We start from the raw sequence: 22010 nt of genomic DNA, 5'->3' as shown, positions 1-22010 counted from the left end.
ATGATATATGAAATTGTATGTTGATATCTTGTTGATAGATATTTGGTATTTAATTCATTGATATTTATTTTTATTATTATTATTTGTATTGTATTATTTTTTTTATTATTTTTATTTTATTTTAAATGTTATGCAACATAACAATTAGTATCTAAAGTACTTGACAAGTATCGGTCAATGATATGTTGTTAATATTATGTTGCAGATATTTGTAAGCTTTTGACATGAATGAGAATTACTTAGACTTTACCCTAAGTGATCAATGTTTTATCAAAAACTCATTCATATTAAAAAACAAAATCAAACTTCTTTCTACATTAGTGATTTCTTATTTCATGTAAAATCCTTTGAAATCACTATTGTAAATCATTACTCTCAAAAGATTAAATGTATAATTTTCATTCATTATAGATCTTAAGTATATTTTATCTCTCTATATTGCCCTATGTTCTGTGATACAGGTTCAGTCTCAAATGGCTTTCTTTCATTGACAGTCTTGAGGTTGAAAACCCACAACTTCTATCCCAGATTGTAAAGACAAACACAGAAACAGAACCAACCAACACTCTCTTACCACTAAATGTAGTATGAATGAGCGTGAGGGAGATAGTGCCTTAGTGCACCACATAAGGAAGGTTCTGTAGTCAACCCAGTAGCTCTGTCTCCTACAAAGATGAGTAGTATTTAAACCGAGACAACTGTTAACCCCCATACATCTTCTCAAAAAGATGTAATGGTTGAAAAGGCACAAAAACAGTTACTAGATTCATTCTCTCAACAGGGTGTGTCTATTGAAATTTGTCTGTCGGCCAAGGTATCCTATGTAGTGTCACCACCTCAAATATAAACAATTCTTAATGCACAAGGAAAGGTTACACACACAAAGGATGAGTTGACGGAAACAAGAGTTTCGACCATTTTAAGGTCAGATTCGATTGTTCAAGGTTCGTTAATGGACCAATTGCCTTTACAGGTGTTAGGAGAGGATACTGATCCAAAAGCCATATGTCAGTGGTCAGTGTCTACCTCCCCAGGCTTAAATCCCCTGGATGCATCTGCGGATAGTGGATCTGACATAGGTGCAGATCAGCAACTTGTTGACAATGATTCAGATATTACCTGATGAGTCACAAGGAAATGTCTTCACAGACATTAGAAGGGAACTTTGATCTTTATGCTAAATTTGTTGGATCATTGTTTACCTTCCCAGAATTCAAATCTGGAACCCTAAAAGGGAAACTAGAAACTTGTAGATTATGACTCAGATTCATCTGACGAGTTTAACAAGGATGGGGATTTGTGAACTCCCATTGCACCACCTGTGACCTCCTTAAGGATGGCTAAGGTGATTTTCCTTGCAGGTACAGCTGATTTTTGGAGCTATGAGAGGAGTGATACACTTGTGAGAATGAGTGTAAACACGAGTGGAGAGAAGAGTGAAACACATGTGAGGTACACTAAAACAGAATCATACACTCACAGTGAGGAAGTAAGAGAAACTACTTGTTATTTCTGTTCCAACCAAGTGAAATATGAGAACTCCTTCAGACAACGGCATACATTCCTTCCCTAAGGGGGAGATAAAAGCTTAAGAAATAGTTTGGAGGATTCCTCAACTAAGGGGGAGAAATAGCAGGGAGGAAGAAAAAGATCATATGTACACTACACCACACCACTGTTGTTTGTAACTACGGATCCTATTGTACGGGAGAGGTGGTAAACACAAGGTGATTTTCTAGTAAGGAAAGAAGCTATTTTCAAAAGAGAAGTACCATTGGTTTTTATCTGCGGATCCTATTGTACGGGAGAGGTAGTAAAGAAAGGTGATCTTCTTTACTTAGTTGATTCTCATAGGGGGAGAAGCAAGAGAGATATGTGCTTCTCAACGGGAAATGTGGTTGTACAAAAGAAGATGAAACTACTTGAAGATATGTTCAGTCTAGAGGAACATCTATTTGGAATCTGGAAAATGTTAAATGTTATCCAGAACTTTTCTGCTATTTACTTTGCATTTCTGTTTATATCTTTTTCTGATTTGTTAGTTGAGTTATCCTCTAGGTATTTGTGTGTTATTGTCTAACAAACAAATAGGGGGAGATTGTAAGACATATGTCATAGCCTATTTGTATATTCGAGGATTTAACTCAACTAAAATAAGAATGTAATAAGTAAATAGTGGATCTACCATCAAAGAGATCTCGCAAAGTAATATCTGTCAAAGGATTCAGAAACAAGGTTCATCTACAGACTTGAGGAATTAATTCACTGGAAGAAGTTCAAGAAATTGATCATGCCTCAGTGATATAAATCAAGATTGTGGATTTAATCAAGTGACAGAGATCTCGTCAGGGTATCAGATAATTACAAGGATTTAATCTAAAGAAAATTAATTATCAAAGTCAAGACATGAAGAAACGTCACGGAAGTTAGTCACTCATGAACCAGACAGTACATCGAGTGTCAACATTGAAGTGGTGGAATTGATTCATAATTTTCAGTAATTTTCAGAAGATATTCAGAAGAATGGTTGCTGCTCGAGGTTAGTATTAATTCTCTATTAATTAATTAAGTCATATAATTTAATTAAGAAAATAAATTATATCTAAAAAGATTAATTTATTGATTAATTGAATTAATTGATTAATTAATTTAGAATTAATATTAAGAATTTTCAGAAGTTTAATTGGATTAAAAACAGTCTTAAATCAGCAAGATAATTGAAAATGAACTAGCATGACAATCAGGATTGTCATACCGATTGTCATGCCAAGTCATTTCAATTGTCCTACCGAAAGTTCTACTGGGAAGGAGATAGTCTTGCTAGTTCAACTGATTGTCATACCGAAAGTCATTGTAGTTCAATCAGATTGTTTTGCTAGTTCAATCCTTTGTCCTACCGAAAGTCTTGCCAGCTATGGGATTGTCATTCCAGTTCATTCCATTCTGTTGATTGATTAAAAAGACAGAAGCAGCCATTCAAGAATTAACAATTTTATCCAGAACACAGAAGTCAAGAACAAAGCAGAAAAGAAAAACAAGAAGAAATATTTCATCTTTTCATCTGCATACTTCAAGATTAAATTTCTAGTTTGTAAAGTTAAATCCAAACCACTAGAAATATTTATCTTGTTCTTGTGTAACTATCTAGCGGATCAAAATCCATAGAACTTAATCTCAAATTGCGTTTAGCATTTGAATCTTTTTATTGCAAAAATAGAAAAAGTTCATGTCGAATTTATTCTAGATTTGTGATAATTAATTTGAGATTAATTCCTTGTAATCGATACAGTTGTTGTAACACCTTTCAAGTTTAATAATATTTTTATTTAACTTGAATTTTGTTTCACATTTTTTATTCCGCATTTAATTCGATTATTCAGTACTGTTTGTATTCAACCCCCCTTCTACAAACACATTGGGACCTAACAATTGGTATCAGAGCCTTCTGATTAACGAACAAATCAAGATCCTAGACTTTTGTGATTTTTCAACTCCTTGAATATTTATTCATTCAAAAATTCATAATGACTTCACAAAAAGTTGGAACCATTAAAATTCCATAATTTGATAAAGAGAATTATATTATGTGGAAGAAGAAGATGCTCTTGTTTTTACAAGTGGCAAATCCCAAATATTCAAAATTGTTGAAGAAGGGGATAAAAACTCCGATGGTTATTGAACCGGAGGTGATAGTAGATGATGTTGTGATCACCAAAGCCAGAACCTATCCTAAAGATCCTGAAGATTTTACTCCTGATGAAAAGGAAGAAGCCTCCTTGGATGCCAGCCTTCAATTAATTTTAATTGATTCCCTTGATCCCTTAATGAACAGACATGTGATGAACTGTAAAAATTCCAAACACATGTGGGAAACTATTGAGGTGATCAATGAAGGCACAGAGGAAGTTAGGGAGAACAAGTTGGAGATCCTAACCTCTGAGTATGAACATTTTAAATCAAATCCAGGAGAAGGAATTACTGAAGTGTTTGAGAGGTACAATATGTTGATCAACAACCTGAACATCAATGGAAAATTTTATTCAATCAGGGAGGTCAACAAAAAGTTCCTTTTAACACTGCCAACTCATCTTGAATATAGAATCACTGCCATTAGAGAAGCTAGAGATTTGAGTGAGATTTCTTTGGACAGGCTCTATGAAGTGTTAAAAACCTATGAGTAGGAGCAGATTCAACAGAAGGAAGTCTACAGGAAGGATAGAATGGTCAGCACATCTACTGTGCTTGTAGCTGAAGGTCAACAACAACAGCAATCTCAACAATTGGAGAGAATGGTACAGTGTTCCAAGGCTGAGGAAAATATGTTAGTAGCAGAATATGATCCTCCTACTACAAATCAATCAAGTGATGATTTTTATTCCTTGGAAGAGCTGGAGCAATTGGAAGATGAGTCAATGGCCCAAATTGTCAAGAGATTCTCCCATGTCAGATTCAAGAGGAATCCCAAGCTTAAGTACAAGTCCAACTACAACAAATTCTAGAAAGGTGGATCTTCATCCTCTAACACCAGCAGTGGTGGATACAAAACAGGGATGGTTGATCGGAGCACCATTAGATGCTATAACTGCAATGAGTTGGGACACTTTGCCACAGAATGTAGGAAGCCAAAGCAAGTAAGAAAGAACTCTGAAAGGGCTTATCTGGCAAAGGAAAGAAGCTGGGATGATACTGATAGTGAAGATGAAGAAGAAGGAAATCTTGCTCTTATGGCTATTGATGGAAAAGCTTCATCGTCAAGAATAGAGGTAAAACTTTCTGATGCTGAAATGGTTTATCATCTAAGAGGTAACTTAGATTGTGCACGTCGTGATAATGAACTGTTAAGTTTACAGATCACAGACCTTGAGAAAGAGGTCAATGAATTAAGACTTGTGCACATTAATCAAGACAAATTAAAAGAACAAGTATCTTTTCTAGATAATAGAGTTGACTGTTATAGAAAACTCGAAACTATTCTCAAAGACAAGATCACCGGTCTTGAGACTAAGGTTAGAGCCTACTTCAATTCTTGTTCGAAGGCTAAAGAGTTCTACAGTAAGCAAGATGTTAATCAAACATCTGGAATAGGTTATGATTACAATGCTGCTATTGGAGAATTAGGCATAAACTCCCCTCTTCATGTCTGTGCTAAAGGGAGGGAAGTACCACATGTGCTAAAGGGTGTTGATGAACCCCTCTATAAAGCATCAATTGCTGAACCATTTGATGCGACCTCTTCTGTTATTCAAGAAGAAATACGTGCTGAAGATCATGCTAATGAGAAGGTTGTTTCCAAGTCAAGTGTGTCGAAAGTTCCAGTCAAAGTTGTGAAAGCAACTGAGACTAACTCAGACACACATGAGTTGGATAACAAAAATGCCATGTCTGCCATGCATAAATTGCCTGCTATTAATCACTCTCATAAAGCATGTGGTGCTTCTAATTGTATGTCTTGTGCTTTTAATATGATGTATTCTTATTTTAATGGTAAGCATGTTTCTAATGATAAGACTACTCCTCGTCAGCATGTGAATAACAAGAAGCATGATAGGTCTAAGACTGCTAGTCCTTCTAAGGCTAGAAATGAGACATTTGTGCCTAAGCTTAAACATAAATTTGTTAAGGCTGTTTACAAGGTCAAATGTTCAGTCATTGAGAAAGTTGAGACAATTAAAATTAAAAATGTTGTTTTGCCTGACAAAGGACAGTTCTAAAAGAATGCCGGGCCCAACCAAGTTTGGGTTCCGAAGAAGGGTTAATCCATTTGTGTTGCAGGGCATTAAAACAGGTGAAACCGGGAGTGTGGATTCTTGACAGTGGATCATCAAGACATATAACCGGAGATAGAGCCCTGCTATCAAATGTGGATTGAGAAAGCTGGCCCCCTGGTTACCTTTGGAGATAACAGCAAAGGTTTATCCGAGGGATATGGCTGTTTGCAAGCTGGTAATGTTATCATTGAACTTGTAAATAGTTTCTATAGTTTTGCTAAATTTATATAAGTTTTTATTTGTATTTTCTGTAATTGTAAATATTGTATGATATATGAAATTGTATGTTGATATCTTGTTGATAGATATTTGGTATTTAATTCATTGATATTTATTTTTATTATTATTATTTGTATTGTATTATTTTTTTATTATTTTTATTTTATTTTAAATGTTATGCAACATAACAATTAGTATCTAAAGTACTTGACAAGTATCGGTCAATGATATGTTGTTAATATTATGTTGCAGATATTTGTAAGCTTTTGACATGAATGAGAATTACTTAGACTTTACCCTAAGTGATCAATGTTTTATCAAAAACTCATTCATATTAAAAAACAAAATCAAACTTCTTTCTACATTAGTGATTTCTTATTTCATGTAAAATCCTTTGAAATCACTATTGTAAATCATTACTCTCAAAAGATTAAATGTATAATTTTCATTCATTATAGATCTTAAGTATATTTTATCTCTCTATATTGCCCTATGTTCTGTGATACAGGTTCAGTCTCAAATGGCTTTCTTTCATTGACAGTCTTGAGGTTGAAAACCCACAACTTCTATCCCAGATTGTAAAGACAAACACAGAAACAGAACCAACCAACACTCTCTTACCACTAAATGTAGTATGAATGAGCGTGAGGGAGATAGTGCCTTAGTGCACCACATAAGGAAGGTTCTGTAGTCAACCCAGTAGCTCTGTCTCCTACAAAGATGAGTAGTATTTAAACCGAGACAACTGCTAACCCCCATACATCTTCTCAAAAAGATGTAATGGTTGAAAAGGCACAAAAACAGTTACTAGATTCATTCTCTCAACAGGGTGCGTCTATTGAAATTTGTCTGTCGGCCAAGGTATCCTATGTAGTGTCACCACCTCAAATATAAACAATTCTTAATGCACAAGGAAAGGTTACACACACAAAGGATGAGTTGACGGAAACAAGAGTTTCGACCATTTTAAGGTCAGATTCGATTGTTCAAGGTTCGTTAATGGACCAATTGCCTTTACAGGTGTTAGGAGATGATACTGATCCAAAAGCCATATGTCAGTGGTCAGTGTCTACCTCCCCAGACTTAAATCCCCTGGATGCATCTGCGGATAGTGGATCTGACATAGGTGCAGATCAGCAACTTGTTGACAATGATTCAGATATTACCTGATGAGTCACAAGGAAATGTCTTCACAGACATTAGAAGGGAACTTTGATCTTTATGCTAAATTTGTTGGATCATTGTTTACCTTCCCAGAATTCAAATCTGGAACCCTAAAAGGGAAACTAGAAACTTATAGATTATGACTCAGATTCATCTGACGAGTTTAACAAGGATGGGGATTTGTGAACTCCCATTGCACCACCTGTGACCTCCTTAAGGATGGCTAAGGTGATTTTCCTTGCAGGTACAGCTGATTTTTGGAGCTATGAGAGGAGTGATACACTTGTGAGAATGAGTGTAAACACGAGTGGAGAGAAGAGTGAAACACATGTGAGGTACACTAAAACAGAATCACACACTCACAGTGAGGAAGTAAGAGAAACTACTTGTTATTTATGTTCCAACCAAGTGAAATATGAGAACTCCTTCAGACAACGGCATACATTCCTTCCCTAAGGGGGAGATAAAAGCTTAAGAAATAGTTTGGAGGATTCCTCAACTAAGGGGGAGAAATAGCAGGGAGGAAGAAAAAGATCATATGTACACTACACCACACCACTGTTGTTTGTAACTACGGATCCTATTGTACGGGAGAGGTGGTAAACACAAGGTGATTTTCTAGTAAGGAAAGAAGCTATTTTCAAAAGAGAAGTACCATTGGTTTTTATCTGCGGATCCTATTGTACGGGAGAGGTAGTAAAGAAAGGTGATCTTCTTTACTTAGTTGATTCTCATAGGGGGAGAAGCAAGAGAGATATGTGCTTCTCAACAGGAAATGTGGTTGTACAAAAGAAGATGAAACTACTTGAAGATATGTTCAGTCTAGAGGAACATCTATTTGGAATCTGGAAAATGTTAAATGTTATCCAGAACTTTTCTGCTATTTACTTTGCATTTCTGTTTATATCTTTTTCTGATTTGTTAGTTGAGTTATCCTCTAGGTATTTGTGTGTTATTGTCTAACAAACAAATAGGGGGAGATTGTAAGACATATGCCATAGCCTATTTGTATATTCGAGGATTTAACTCAACTAAAATAAGAATGTAATAAGTAAATAGTGGATCTACCATCAAAGAGATCTCGCAAAGTAATATCTGTCAAAGGATTCAGAAACAAGGTTCATCTACAGACTTGAGGAATTAATTCACTGGAAGAAGTTCAAGAAATTGATCATGCCTCAGTGATATAAATCAAGATTGTGGATTTAATCAAGTGACAGAGATCTCGTCAGGGTATCAGATAATTACAAGGATTTAATCTAAAGAAAATCAATTATCAAAGTCAAGACATGAAGAAACGTCACGGAAGTTAGTCACTCATGAACCAGACAGTACATCGAGTGTCAACATTGAAGTGGTGGAATTGATTCATAATTTTCAGTAATTTTCAGAAGATATTCAGAAGAATGGTTGCTGCTCGAGGTTAGTATTAATTCTCTATTAATTAATTAAGTCATATAATTTAATTAAGAAAATAAATTATATCTACAAAGATTAATTTATTGATTAATTGAATTAATTGATTAATTAATTCAGAATTAATATTAAGAATTTTCAGAAGTTTAATTGGATTAAAAACAGTCTTAAATCAGCAAGATAATTGAAAATGAACTAGCATGACAATCAGGATTGTCATACCGATTGTCATGCCAAGTCATTTCAATTGTCCTACCGAAAGTTCTACTGGGAAGGAGATAGTCTTGCTAGTTCAACTGATTGTCATACCGAAAGTCATTGTAGTTCAATCAGATTGTTTTGCTAGTTCAATCCTTTGTCCTACCCAAAGTCTTGCCAGCTATGGGATTGTCATTCCAGTTCATTCCATTCTGTTGATTGATTAAAAAGACAGAAGCAGCCATTCAAGAATTAACAATTTTATCCAGAACACAGAAGTCAAGAACAAAGCAGAAAAGAAAAACAAGAAGAAATATTTCATCTTTTCATCTGCATACTTCAAGATTAAATTTCTAGTTTGTAAAGTTAAATCCAAACCACTAGAAATATTTATCTTGTTCTTGTGTAACTATCTAGCGGATCAAAATCCCTAGAACTTAATCTCAAATTGCATTTAGCATTTGAATCTTTTTATTGCAAAAATAGAAAAAGTTCATGTCAAATTTATTCTAGATTTGTGATAATTAATTTGAGATTAATTCCTTGTAATCGATACAGTTGTTGTAACACCTTTCAAGTTTAATAATATTTTTATTTAACTTGAATTTTGTTTCACATTTTTTATTCCGCATTTAATTCGATTATTCAGTACTGTTTGTATTCAACCCCCCTTCTACAAACACATTGGGACCTAACATGCCTTTTGGGTTGACTAATGCTCCTGCAATATTTATGTATTTGATGAACCAGCATCTATGGATAGCATTGGAGATACTCCGACAATAGAAGTTGTATGCCAAGTTTTCTAAATGTGAGTTTTGCTTAAAGGAAGTTCAATTTTTGGGACATGTTATTGGAAGTGAAGGAGTCAAAGTGGATCCGACAAAGATTGAGGAAATCATGAGTTGGGAGAGACCAAAGACACCTACGGAAGTACGAAGTTTTCTAGGATTGGTGGGATACTATAGAAGATTTGTTAAAGATTTCTCAAAAATCGCCACGCCATTGACTAAGTTGACTAGGAAGAATGAGAAGTTTGAATGGAATGCAGAATGTGAAGATAGGTTTCAAGAATTGAAATAGAGGTTGGTTACAGCCCCGGTGTTAGTATTACCAGACAATCAAGGAGACTTTGTAATTTTCAGTGATGCCTCACATAAAGGTTTGGGTTGTGTGCTAATGCAACACAGCAAGGTGATTGCGTATGCATCAAGACAGATAAAACCACATAAATTGAAGTATCCTACACATGACTTGGAATTAGCAGCTATAGTATTTGCACTTAAGATTTGGAGACATTACCTTTATGGAGAAAGGTGTGAGATCTACACGGATCACAAGAGTTTGAAGTATATTTTCACCCAGAAGGAGCTCAACATGAGGTAAGGGAGATGGTTGGAATTGATTAAGGACTATGATTGCTCGATAAATTATCATCCGGGAAAAGCGAACGTGGTAGCTGATGCTTTGAGTAGGAAGGAGTGGTTGAATATGGTAGCAATACTAAAGGAATTATCTGAAGAAATTAAGATATTTGAATTAGAACTTTGTGATTGTGGAAAAGTTGAAGAGATTTGTCATACTATGACTTTTCAGCCAACATTGTTGGAAAAGATAAAGAAATGTCAGGAAAAAGTGATGAAATATGAGAATAATCGACCAGAGAAGAGATTTGTACTCAAAGGGATGAACAAGGTATATTAAGGTTTTTCTCAAGAATTTGGATTCCTCATGTACCTGAATTGAAGAATGAGATATTGCAAGAAGCTCACAATTCAAGATTTTCAATCCATCCGGGAAGCACCAAATGTACCAGGACTTGAAGCAGAACTTTTGGTGGCCGAATATGAAGCGAGAAGTAGCAGAATGGGTTACAAAGTGTTATACTTGTCAGAAAGTGAAGGCAGAACATCAAAGACCAAGCAAATTAATTCAGCCCATAAAGATTCCAGAATGGAAGTGGGAAAACATTGCCATGGACTTTATAGTAGGATTACCTCGAACGAAATCCGGACATGACGCTATATGGGTTATAGTTGATATCCTTACGAAGTCGGCACATTTTCTTCCAATTAATGAGAAGTCTTCATTGGAAAGATTGGTCCATCTGTATGTGCGTGAAATTGTATTACGACATGGCGTGCCTGTATCGATAGTTTCAGATAGAGATCCATGATTTAACTCGAGATTCTGGAAGCAATTTCATGAAAGTCTTGGCACCAAGTTAAACATGAGTACGGCGTATCATCCGCAGACTGATGGTCAAAGCGAAAGGACAATTCAAATAATTGAAGACATGTTGCATAGTTGTGTGATTGATTTTACAGGAAGTTGGGACGACCACCTGCCATTGGTAGAATTATCCTATAACAACAGCTATCACACCAGTATTGGCATGCCACCATACGAAGCTCTATACGGACGGAAGTACAGATCACCAACCACTTGGGATGAAGTGGGAGAAGGAAAGATTCTAGGCCCAGAATTGGTACAATAAATGTATGAGACAGTCAAATTGATTCAGAAGAGATTACTTTCTGCTCAAGATAGGCAAAGAAAGTATGCACATCCGGCACGTAAGGATATCAGATTCCAAGTAGGTGAAGCCGTATTGCTGAAAGTATCACCGAGAAAAGGATTGTCTAGATTTAGAAAGAAAGGGAAGTTAGCGCCTAGATATATTGGTCCTTTTGAAGTTTTGAGTCAAGTGGGAAAGGTGGCCTATGAATTAGCTTTGCCGCCTCAGTATCAGCATGTGCATAATGTGTTTCATGTGTCATTGCTTAAGAAGTATAATCCTGATGCCAACCATGTGATAGAGTATGAACCTATAGAGATTCATGCAGACCTGTTATTTGTGGAGCAACTGTCAAAATACTCAACTGGCAAGAGAAGAGTCTTAGAAATAAGTTGGTCAAGTTGGTAAGAGTACTTTGGAGAAATCCCAAGGTTGAAGAGTCAACGTGGGAACTAGAGTCGGATATGCGTAGCCGGTATCCTCACTTATTCTCCTAGATTCCTAGATTCTGAGGACATAATCCCTTAAGGGGGAGGGATGTTACGACCGGTATTTCTAAATCTTATATATATAATTGTGTGTTTATAATTTAGATTTAAATTGTGTGGAATTATAAATGTGGGTGATTATTGTGTTGAGTGCCTATAAATTAAGTGTTTAATGTATTAGTTCATGCAAAAATTTTAAAAGGGAAAAATCTTATTATTTAGTATTTTTAAATGAAATTAAGAGTAAATCATTCTATATGAAAAATCGATTTTAAAAATATTTTAACAACAAATTTTCAAATCTTATATCATTAAATTTCTAAAATCATAAGCTATTTTATGATATATATTTTGTGATTTATGGAAGTGCGTTTATATTTATATAAATTGTTTTACATAAATTAGTTGGATTTTAATTTGTAATTTACTTAGTTGCCCATGCATGCATTTTGATCCCAATACAAGTTAAGGGCAAACTTGTAAATTCCAACCCCACTAACTCCCACTTTATTAGCCAAATATCCTTGCATGCAAAATGACACAAGCTTGCTAGAAGGTTGTTTTTGTCAATTTCCAACTCCACTCACATTTTAATCAAATCAAACCATAAAAACAAATACAAGTTGTCATAATCACTCCACTCCACACTCCACCCTCACCTTTCTTCTCCCTCCTCTCTCTTCTCTCTCTCGGCCATCCCTCTTTCTCGGCTCCTCCCTTAGCCGAAGCCCCCACCCCCCTTTCTTCTTTATTTCCATTCAAACATTCACCTTCCACTTAAGTAATCTTACTTCCTATATCTTGTTCATTTATAATCCAAAGAGTTTAGGGTTAAAAGTTTATGTTTTGATCTTGCATGGTAGTGTCTTGTTAAACTCAAAGTGAACACCCTTGATTCTTGTGAATCTTAGGCCTTCACCATTAGATATATTATCATAGGGTTGAGAATGGCTAGACATGAGTGTGTTACACTTATGCAAATGTTTTTTTCACCCTAATCCATTCGTCCATGACTTGTTAGGAGCCGAATGGATGGTGTTTTATTCTGAAATTAGAATAGGGGAAAAACTTGCCTTCGGCACGACTCACTTCAATTGTATCACCTTTGTCTTTCACTGGCTCAACCTACCTTGTTGGCTTAGCTTCTGTTAGAGAAATAGACTGGTTTAGTCATTTCGTACTTCAATTGCATCTTGAACCGACTTTACATCGTTCCTATTGTCTACCCATGCGCTTATAATTGACTTATGTATTATATATTAACAAGTAAGACTCGATTAACCACATAATACACATAAGCACATAATCATTTGTATAGATAAAATAAATTTTAGAATCAAAATCGACTCGTTGATCGCTCGACACGCAATTCGACAGATAATCAAACAACTAACAAGGTCAAATAATTTCTACAAGAAATTAGGTTTTACTATTATTTTTAATAAAAATAATTCATTTTTCTGAGTCAAAGGGCTTTCGTTTCGCTCGAATCGGACTAACGGTCTATTTAATATCAATTAAACACGGACAATTCAATTTATTATTCAATATAAATAATTATTCAAATTTTTAAACCCTAAAATAATTTTTAAATAATTATTTAAGAAAAATCAGAATTAAAAAAGATTTTTCTATAATTTTTGGAATTAAAATGAATTTATTGAAAATTATTTGATTAATTATCAAAGTAATTATTTTTTTAAAATAATTAATATTTAATAAATAAATAATAAATAATTGAGAAAATAATTAAATCTGATTTTTAGAAAATATTTCAGAATTATTTATAATATAAATTAATCAATTAATTAATTAATTAATTAATTTATAAAAAAATAAATCTGATTTTTATAATTAATAAAAATAAAAATGAAAATTATTTTCCGGAAACAGTTGTCAGAAAATGAATTCTGACAAAAACAGATCAAAGGCGGGTTTTCTGTCCGGGTCAAACGGGTTGGGTTCCGGGTCATGAAGAACATAATCGGAATTTTCCCAGAATCCGGCCACCGGCCAGGATTCCAGCCAACCAAATCAGGCCAAAAACGACTTGGTTTGATTCGTTTTTCACAGGGTTTTGATTCCAATCAATTCCAGCAACTCATTCCCGACTAAAACAGACTACAAACATCACAGAATCACCATCTCCGGCCACAACCGACATTAACTCCATCCAAATATCGATATCATTCATTTGTACATTAAATTCGATGCTTAATAGTGCAAATCAAAGCTTATAACACGTATAATCAAAGCCCTAACAATTCAGGAACCAAATATTCACAGAAATCATGAAGCTATGTTTTGAAAATTAAACATAAACCCTAGTAATCGAATATTACTATCTAGACATCGTTCATTTAATTAAATACCATGAATTGACTGTAAATCATCTAACAAAGCTATATCAATCATCAAAACATCATAATAACCCTAGAATCAAAAAGTCATAATTTGAGTATAAACCCAAGAAATCGAAAATCAAAAACGATGCATTAAAACATGAAATTGATATCAAAAACAGAAAGAACAGATGAAAACCTTTGATTTGAGTACTCGAACTGCTTGATTTGGTATATAAATCAGATCAAAATCACCAGTTTAATTCTCGACCCGACCCTGTTCTTCTCGACCCGATTTGCAGAGAATTTAATTATTTTCTGATTTTTAATGATTATTATAATTAATTAAATAAAAATTAGGCTATTTATAGTAGTAAAATTAATACTCCTAATTAAAATTAAGGCCCTAATTCTACACTTTTTAAAATTAATAGGCCCCTAATTTTATAATTTTTGAGTATTAAAATTTAATTTATAAATATTTTATATATACAATATAGATGCCAAAATTTCCCAAAAATTGTGAATAATGGAAAAATACAAAGAAATGGAATAAATGAAAGTCCTATAATTTTATAAAAATAAAAATATGATTTTTGTGGGGTTTTTAACACCCAATGGGGCCCGGAAAAGTCATTTTTCGCAAAACGAGAAAATTTATTAAATACAAAGACTTTCAGAATATTGCGATGGTTAAAGCCGTTTGATAAAAATAAGGCCCATTGTTTTATTTGAAATACCTGCTTTAAAAATCATGATTCGGGTCGTAAAACTTTTGAAATGGAAGCTATAAATGAAAAATAAAATATCTGAAAAATATCTTAAGAATACCTAGACAACATAGAATGCACGTAATACTTAGCCATTAGGGTTTGACAGTTAATTCCACATAAATGACACAATAACACACATAATTTATTATAATTATGATATAATATAGACGTAAATTTCCCAGACTTTACATCCTTCCCCCTTAATAAGATTCTGTCCTCAGAATCTTATTGAGAAAACAAATGAAGATATTTTTTTAACATTTCACTCTTAAGTTCCCAGGTTGATTCTTCATCCATAGGATTTCTCCACAATACTCGCACTAAAGACACAGACTTATTTCTCAACACTTTCTCTCGCCGATCTAAAATTCTTATCGGCTGTTCTACAGTAGATAAATCAGGTTGAATATCTATCGGTTCATATTGTATTACATGCCTAGAATCAGGATTATATCGCTTAAGCATTGACACGTGAAACAGATTGTGAATATGTTGCATATGAGGCGGTAAAGCTAATTCGTACGCAACTTTTCCTACTTTCTTCAAAATTTCAAATGGTCCGACGTATCATGGCTACAATTTACCCTTGTTGCCAAATCTGGTTAATCCTTTCCATGGCGATATTTTGAGTAACACGTGCTCTCCTTCCTGGTAGTCCATATCATTCCTTGCTTGATCTGCATATTTGCGTTGTCTATTTTGTGTTGCATCCAATCGCTTTCGAATGAGCTCTATTTTTTCTTTAGTCTATTGGATTAATTCTGGACCCAACACCTTGCGTTCTCCAACTTCATCCCAATATACCGGTGATCTGCATTTTCTTCCATATAATGCTTCGTACGGTGGGATTCATGATAGATGTTGTTATAAGAAAATTCAACTAAAGGTAAATGCTCATCCCAACTGCCTTCGAAGTCAATCGCACAAACTCGTAACATGTCTTCAATTATTTGGATAGTTCTTTCACTTTGCCCATCGGTTTGCGGATGATAAGCGGTACTCATGTTTAATTTAGTTCCAAGGCATTCTTGAAATTGTCTCCAAAATCTTGAATTGAATCGGGGATCTCGATCAGATACGATAGATATTGGAACTCCATGTCGCATCACAATTTCCTTGAGATACAAGTGCACTAGCTTGTCGAGCGAAAATCTTTCATTAATTGGTAGAAAATGTGCCGACTTTGTTAGTCTGTCAATGATTACCTATATCGCATCATGATTTGCTTTAGTCCTTGGAAGTCCTACCATAAAATCCATCGCTATATGTTCCCATTTCCATTCCAGTATATCCAATGGTTGCAGTAATACACTCGGACGTTGATGTTCCACTTTAACTCGCTGGCATGTATAACATTTACTTACCCATTCGGCTATCTCCTTCTTCATATTTGGCCACCAAAAGATTTCCTTCAATTCGCGGTACATTTTTGTACTTCCTGGATGAATGGAATACTTTGAACTATGTGCATCTCGCAATATTTCTTCTTTCAGTTCTGCCACATTGGGGATCCAGATTCTTGATACAAAGCGTAGGATTCCTTCATTATCCTTCTGGGTTGTAATTTCTTCTCCCGATAAGTCGTCATCTTGACTCATCACTTCTTCTTGACAGCGGCGAATCTTCTCTAGTAATTCTGTTTGAAAAGTCATAGCATAGATAGCTTCAGTAGATTTATTGGGAACACGAATTTTGATTTCCAACTTGTCAAATTCCTTGGCTAATTCTTCACATGAGGTTAACAGATTCAATTTTTCTTTCTGGCTCAGCGCATCTTCCATAACATTTGCTTTCCCTGGATGATAACTGATCGTAACATCGTAATCTTTAATCAATTCCAGCCATCGGCATTGTCTCATGTTCAGTTCCTTCTGTGTAAAGATGTACTTTAGACTTTTATGATCCGTGTAGATTTTACATCTCTCACCGTAGAGATAGTGTCTCCAAATTTTCAACGCAAATACGATCGCTGCTAATTCCAGGTCATGCGTAGGATATTTTTGTTCATGAAATTTTAGCTGTCTCAAAGCGTATGCAATGACATTACCATGTTGCATCAGTACACATCCTAATCAGCGGTATGGAGCATCATTGTAAATGACAAAATTTCCATGCTCGTCTGGCAATACAAGTACCGGTGCGGTTACTAACCGATTATTCAGCTCTTGGAAACTTTCTTCATATTTGTCATCCCATATGAACCTTTTACTTTTTCGAGTTAACTTGGTCAGTGGAGTTGCTATTTTCGCAAAATCTTTGACAAATCTTCTATAATATCCTGCCAATCCCAAGAAACTTCGAACTTCTGTCGGTGTCTTCGGCCTTTCTCAACTCAACACAGCTTCAATCTTCGCTAGATCAACTTGAATTCCTTCTCTACTGATGATGTGTCCTAGAAATTGTACTTCCTTCAACCAGAATTCACATTTTGAGAATTTCGCGTACAGTTGTTGTTTCCTCAGAATTTCCAAAGCTATCCTCAAGTGCTCAGTATGTTTTTCTTCCGTTTTTGAGTAAATCAAGATGTCATCAATAAATACAATCACGAATTTATCCAAGTACCTCTTGAATACCCTGTTCATCAGATCCATGAATGCTGCTGGCACATTGGTCAAATCGATTGCCATTACAAGAAACTTATAATGTCCATATCTAGTACGAAATACAGTCTTGGGGATACCTTCGGCCTTAATCTTTAGTTGATGATAGCCCGATCGCAAATCTATCTTCGAAAACCATGCGGCTCCTTTTAGCTGATCGAACAAATTGTCGATTCTCGGTAAATGATACTTATTCTTGATAGTGAGCTTATTCAATTCCCGATAGTCAATGCATAGTCGCATGCTGCCATCTTTCTTTTTCACGAACAATACCGGTCACTGGGTCTTATGATACCTCGGTCTAGTAGATCTTGCAATTGCGTTGACAATTCTTTCATCTCGACTGGAGCCATTCGATATGGAGCTTTCGAAATTGGTTCCGTACCTGGCGCTAAATCAATCATAAATTCAATTTCTCGATCTGACGGTAACCCTGGAAGCTCGTCTAGAAAGACGTCAGGAAATTCACATACAACAGGAATGTCTTCTATTTTGGGACTTCCATTATCAGTATTTAACACGTAGGCTATATACATCTCACATCCCTGTCAAACCAATCGTTTGGTCTGCATTACTATTAGAAATTTCTTTCTCTGTTTTTCGCCTTTGAATATTACCGTTGTATTTTCTGCAGTTCGCAATTTCACTTTCTTGTTCGCGCAATTGATCTGAGCAATATGACAAGCTAACCAATCCATTCACAAAATAACGTCAAACTCTCCTAACTTAAAAGGAACAAAGTCTACGGAGAAATGATGTCCGGCTATTTTTATATCGCACGCAGGACATACTCGATCTACTGGAACTTGGTCGTCATTCGCTGATTTTATAATTAACGTCTCGCCCAACCATTCAATTTCGCAATGTAACTTATCAAGGAATTCTTCATAAATAAATGAACGGATAGCTCCAGAATCAATTAATACTTTTGAATCTACGAAATTCACCAAAAGCATACCTACAATTACACTAGGACTCTGCACTGCTTCTTTCATTGTCATGTTGAAAGTTCTTGCTCTGGGTTGATTAGGCGGCGGTAGAGGAGGTAATGCCAACACTTTCGGAATACTAGCTGCCATTGCTGGTCCTTTACAAATTCTAGCGATATGCCCTTTCTTTCCACACTGATATGTTAGATATATTTGAGATGTCATGTCTAATATGTTTCATGTTTAGTTTTCAGATCTTAACAAACAGGAAATATCAGTACTTACTGGAATCAGTACTTAATGGAAGTCAGAACTTAAGGATATCAGAACTTAGATTATCAGAAGATAAATATCAGAACTTAAGTACGAGAGGACTAACAGTTAAGGAAGGAAGCTGATTTACAAGAAAGAAGATCAAGACTAATACAAAAGAAGATATGCATGGAAAGAGTTAGAAGATAAGAAGACTTGTATAAGATATCTGATTGATATATTTTAGGAGACAAAATTATATTCCATATCAATTAGAAGTTATCTTGTAACTGTGTACTATATAAATAAACATAGGTTTACACTATATGTGTTATCATTATCGAGAAGATCATACATTGTAACCTAGCAGCTCTCGTGATATTTGTTCATCACTGAGAGAGAACAGTTCCATTGTAACAGAGTTTATTATATCAAATATATCTGTTTACTGTTACTTGTGTTCGAAATCGATTTGATTGTATTCTACACTGTATTCAACCCCCTTCTACAGTGTTGTGTGACCTAACAATTGGTATCAGAGCCTATCTATTAACACATATACAATAAAGATCCAAACAATCATATTTGAAGAAGCAGAAAATCCAACCAAGCCCACCAAAACTGAAGAAACTAAAAACACTCAAATCCACAGTCGATATGAGGCTATTAGAGTTCCCATACTGAGACCTTCTGAGTATCCCATACGGAAAGTGAAGATGGCTATATTTCTGGAAGCTACTGATCTAAAATACCTTGACAGAATTAATGAAGGACCGCATAAGCCAACCAAGCTCTATATTGTAGTTGCAGATCAGCCAGCAAAGACCATACCAAAGGAGAAAAGTGAGTATACAGCTGAAGATATCTCATCCATTACAAAGGATGCAAAGGTAACGCATTTGTTGCATAGTACCATTGATAATGTCATGTCAAACAGGGTAATTCATTGCAATACTGCAAATGAGATATGGGATGCTTTGGAGACAAGATGCCAGTGAACTGATGCAATAAGAATAACAGGAGGACTATACTCACTCAAGAGTATGAGCACTTTGACTCAAAAGATGATGAGTCATTAAATGACTTATATGACAGGTTTGTCAAACTCTTGAATGATCTATCACTGGTGGACAAGGAATATGATCTTGAAGATTCAAATCTAAAATTCCTTTTAGCTCTTCCTGAAAGTTGGGATTTGAAGTCTACTACTATAAGAGACAACTATGCTCTTGATAAATTTATGGTATGCTTAAGACTTATGAACTTTAGATGGATGAAAGAAACAAGAGATATGGGAGAAATTCAAGGACAGTTGCTCTTAAGGCTGAGGAGGAAACCCCCAAAGTGATTGTCTCAAAGAAAGGCAAAGGAAAGACTCTCATCATAAAGTCTGATTCAGAATCATCAAGTTCTGATGATGATGATTCAGAAACTGAAAGTTTATCTAAAATAGATGTTGATGAAGAGATGATGAAATTATGTGCTCTTATGGTGAAGGGTATCACAAAGATAGCCTACAAGAAATTCAGAAGGGGAAAGAAGTTTTCCAAGAAAGGTGGAAGTACTGATAAGAAAGGGTTCAGAAAGTATGAAGGCAAAAGTGCAAAGTCTGACAGAGAAGACAACTCAAATGTCAAATTCTACAATTGTGGTGAAAGAGGCCACATATATCCTGACTGCAAGAAAGGAAAGAGTGACAAAGGCAAGGCACTTGTCACAAAGAAGAAAAGCTGGACAGACTCTTCAGATTCTGAAGATGAGGTGAATTATGCTTTAATGGCAAATGCTGATGGCAGCCCTGAAACTGCTGAATTAAAGGTACCTCAAACAACTTATGCCTTTCATACTAATGATATTACTGAGTTGAGATTATATCTTAAAACCATGTTTATTAGCTACGGAGATCAAACTTTAACATGTGAAAGATTAATTTCTGAAAATCTTTCTTTTAAGAAAAGGAATGATTATTTAGAAAAAGAGTTAGTTATGTTCCATCAAACTCAGAAAGAGAGAGATGATGCTTTTTATGTTAGAGATGAATTGCTAAAATTGAATAAATCTCTAAAAACTGAGTTAGAAAAAGAAAAAGAGATTATCAGGACTTGGACTAACTCTGGCAGAACAACTCAGAATTTATTAAGTAGTGGAAACTGGAAAGAGGGCTTAGGTTATTGAGATGATAAAAGTGAAAAAGGAACTGAACAAATTGAGCCAATTATTGTTAAACAAACTGTTAAGCCAAAGGTAAATCATGTTAAGTTTGTAGCTAAAACTGTAAATTCTGATTCTGAAAAGATGAAATAGTCTGTGACAGAAGTTAAGGAGAAGTCACTTCTGAAAAATTAGAACAGGATAAACTAGCTAAAGTCAACATATGCTTAATGACAAAGAAGCAGCTTAAGCATAAGCTGAAAGAAATAAGGAATGTCAATGAGGTTAACGCAGCTAGGAAAAATAGGAATGGAAAGGAAGGTATGAATAAAAGCAATAATTATATGCCTGTTCCTAATGCTCCAAGAAAGAAATGTTATAAATGTGGAAACTCTAACCATCTTGCTTCTTTTTGCAGGAAGAATAAGAATATAAACTCTTTACCTCCCTAGTCAGGAGTTAAGAGTCAGTCTGTTAGGTTTAAGCCACAAAATCCTTGTTTTCATTGTGGTAGTTTATGGCATTCCATTTATACTTGTAAGAAATATCATAGTTTATACTATGATTATTATCAAATAAAACTTTCTTTGAAGAAAGTTGCTTTAATTCCTTCTAGTGTAAAGTCTGATACAAAGTGTGATATAAGTTCTGATAAACAACATGTTAGCATAAACTCTGATATTTAATTCACTACAAATGCTAACAAACTTAAAAAGGCCAAAGGATTCAAGCAAGTCTGGGTCCTTAAAACTAACCATTAATGGTCTTTGTGATTGCAGGGCAACAGGAAAACATCCTAGTACTGGATAGTGGATGTTCAGGACATATGACTGGAAATAAAGCCCTGCTCTCAGATTTTGTGGAGAAAGCTGGCCCAGGAGTTTCTTATGGAGATGGTAACATGGGAAAAGCTCTGGGATATGGCTGTATTAATCTTGGGAATGTCATCATTGAATCAGTAGCTCTTGTCTCATGACTTAAACACAATCTGCTGAGTGTGAGTCAAATCTGTGACAGAGGTTATCATGTGGATTTCTTTGAAGAACACTGTGAAGTTGTAAGCAATTCTACATGCAAAGTGGTTCTGAAAGGTTATAGGCATGGTAACATTTATGAAGCTAGACTTTAAACAAGTTCTGATGGTTCTGCAATCTGTCTGTTGAGCAGAACATCAATTGAAGAAAGCTGGAAT

The sequence above is a fragment of the Apium graveolens genome, chromosome 7 (assembly GCF_009905375.1).
Source record: "Apium graveolens cultivar Ventura chromosome 7, ASM990537v1, whole genome shotgun sequence".
NCBI classification, from domain to species: domain Eukaryota; kingdom Viridiplantae; phylum Streptophyta; class Magnoliopsida; order Apiales; family Apiaceae; genus Apium; species Apium graveolens.
This window is presented reverse-complemented; position numbering follows the sequence as displayed.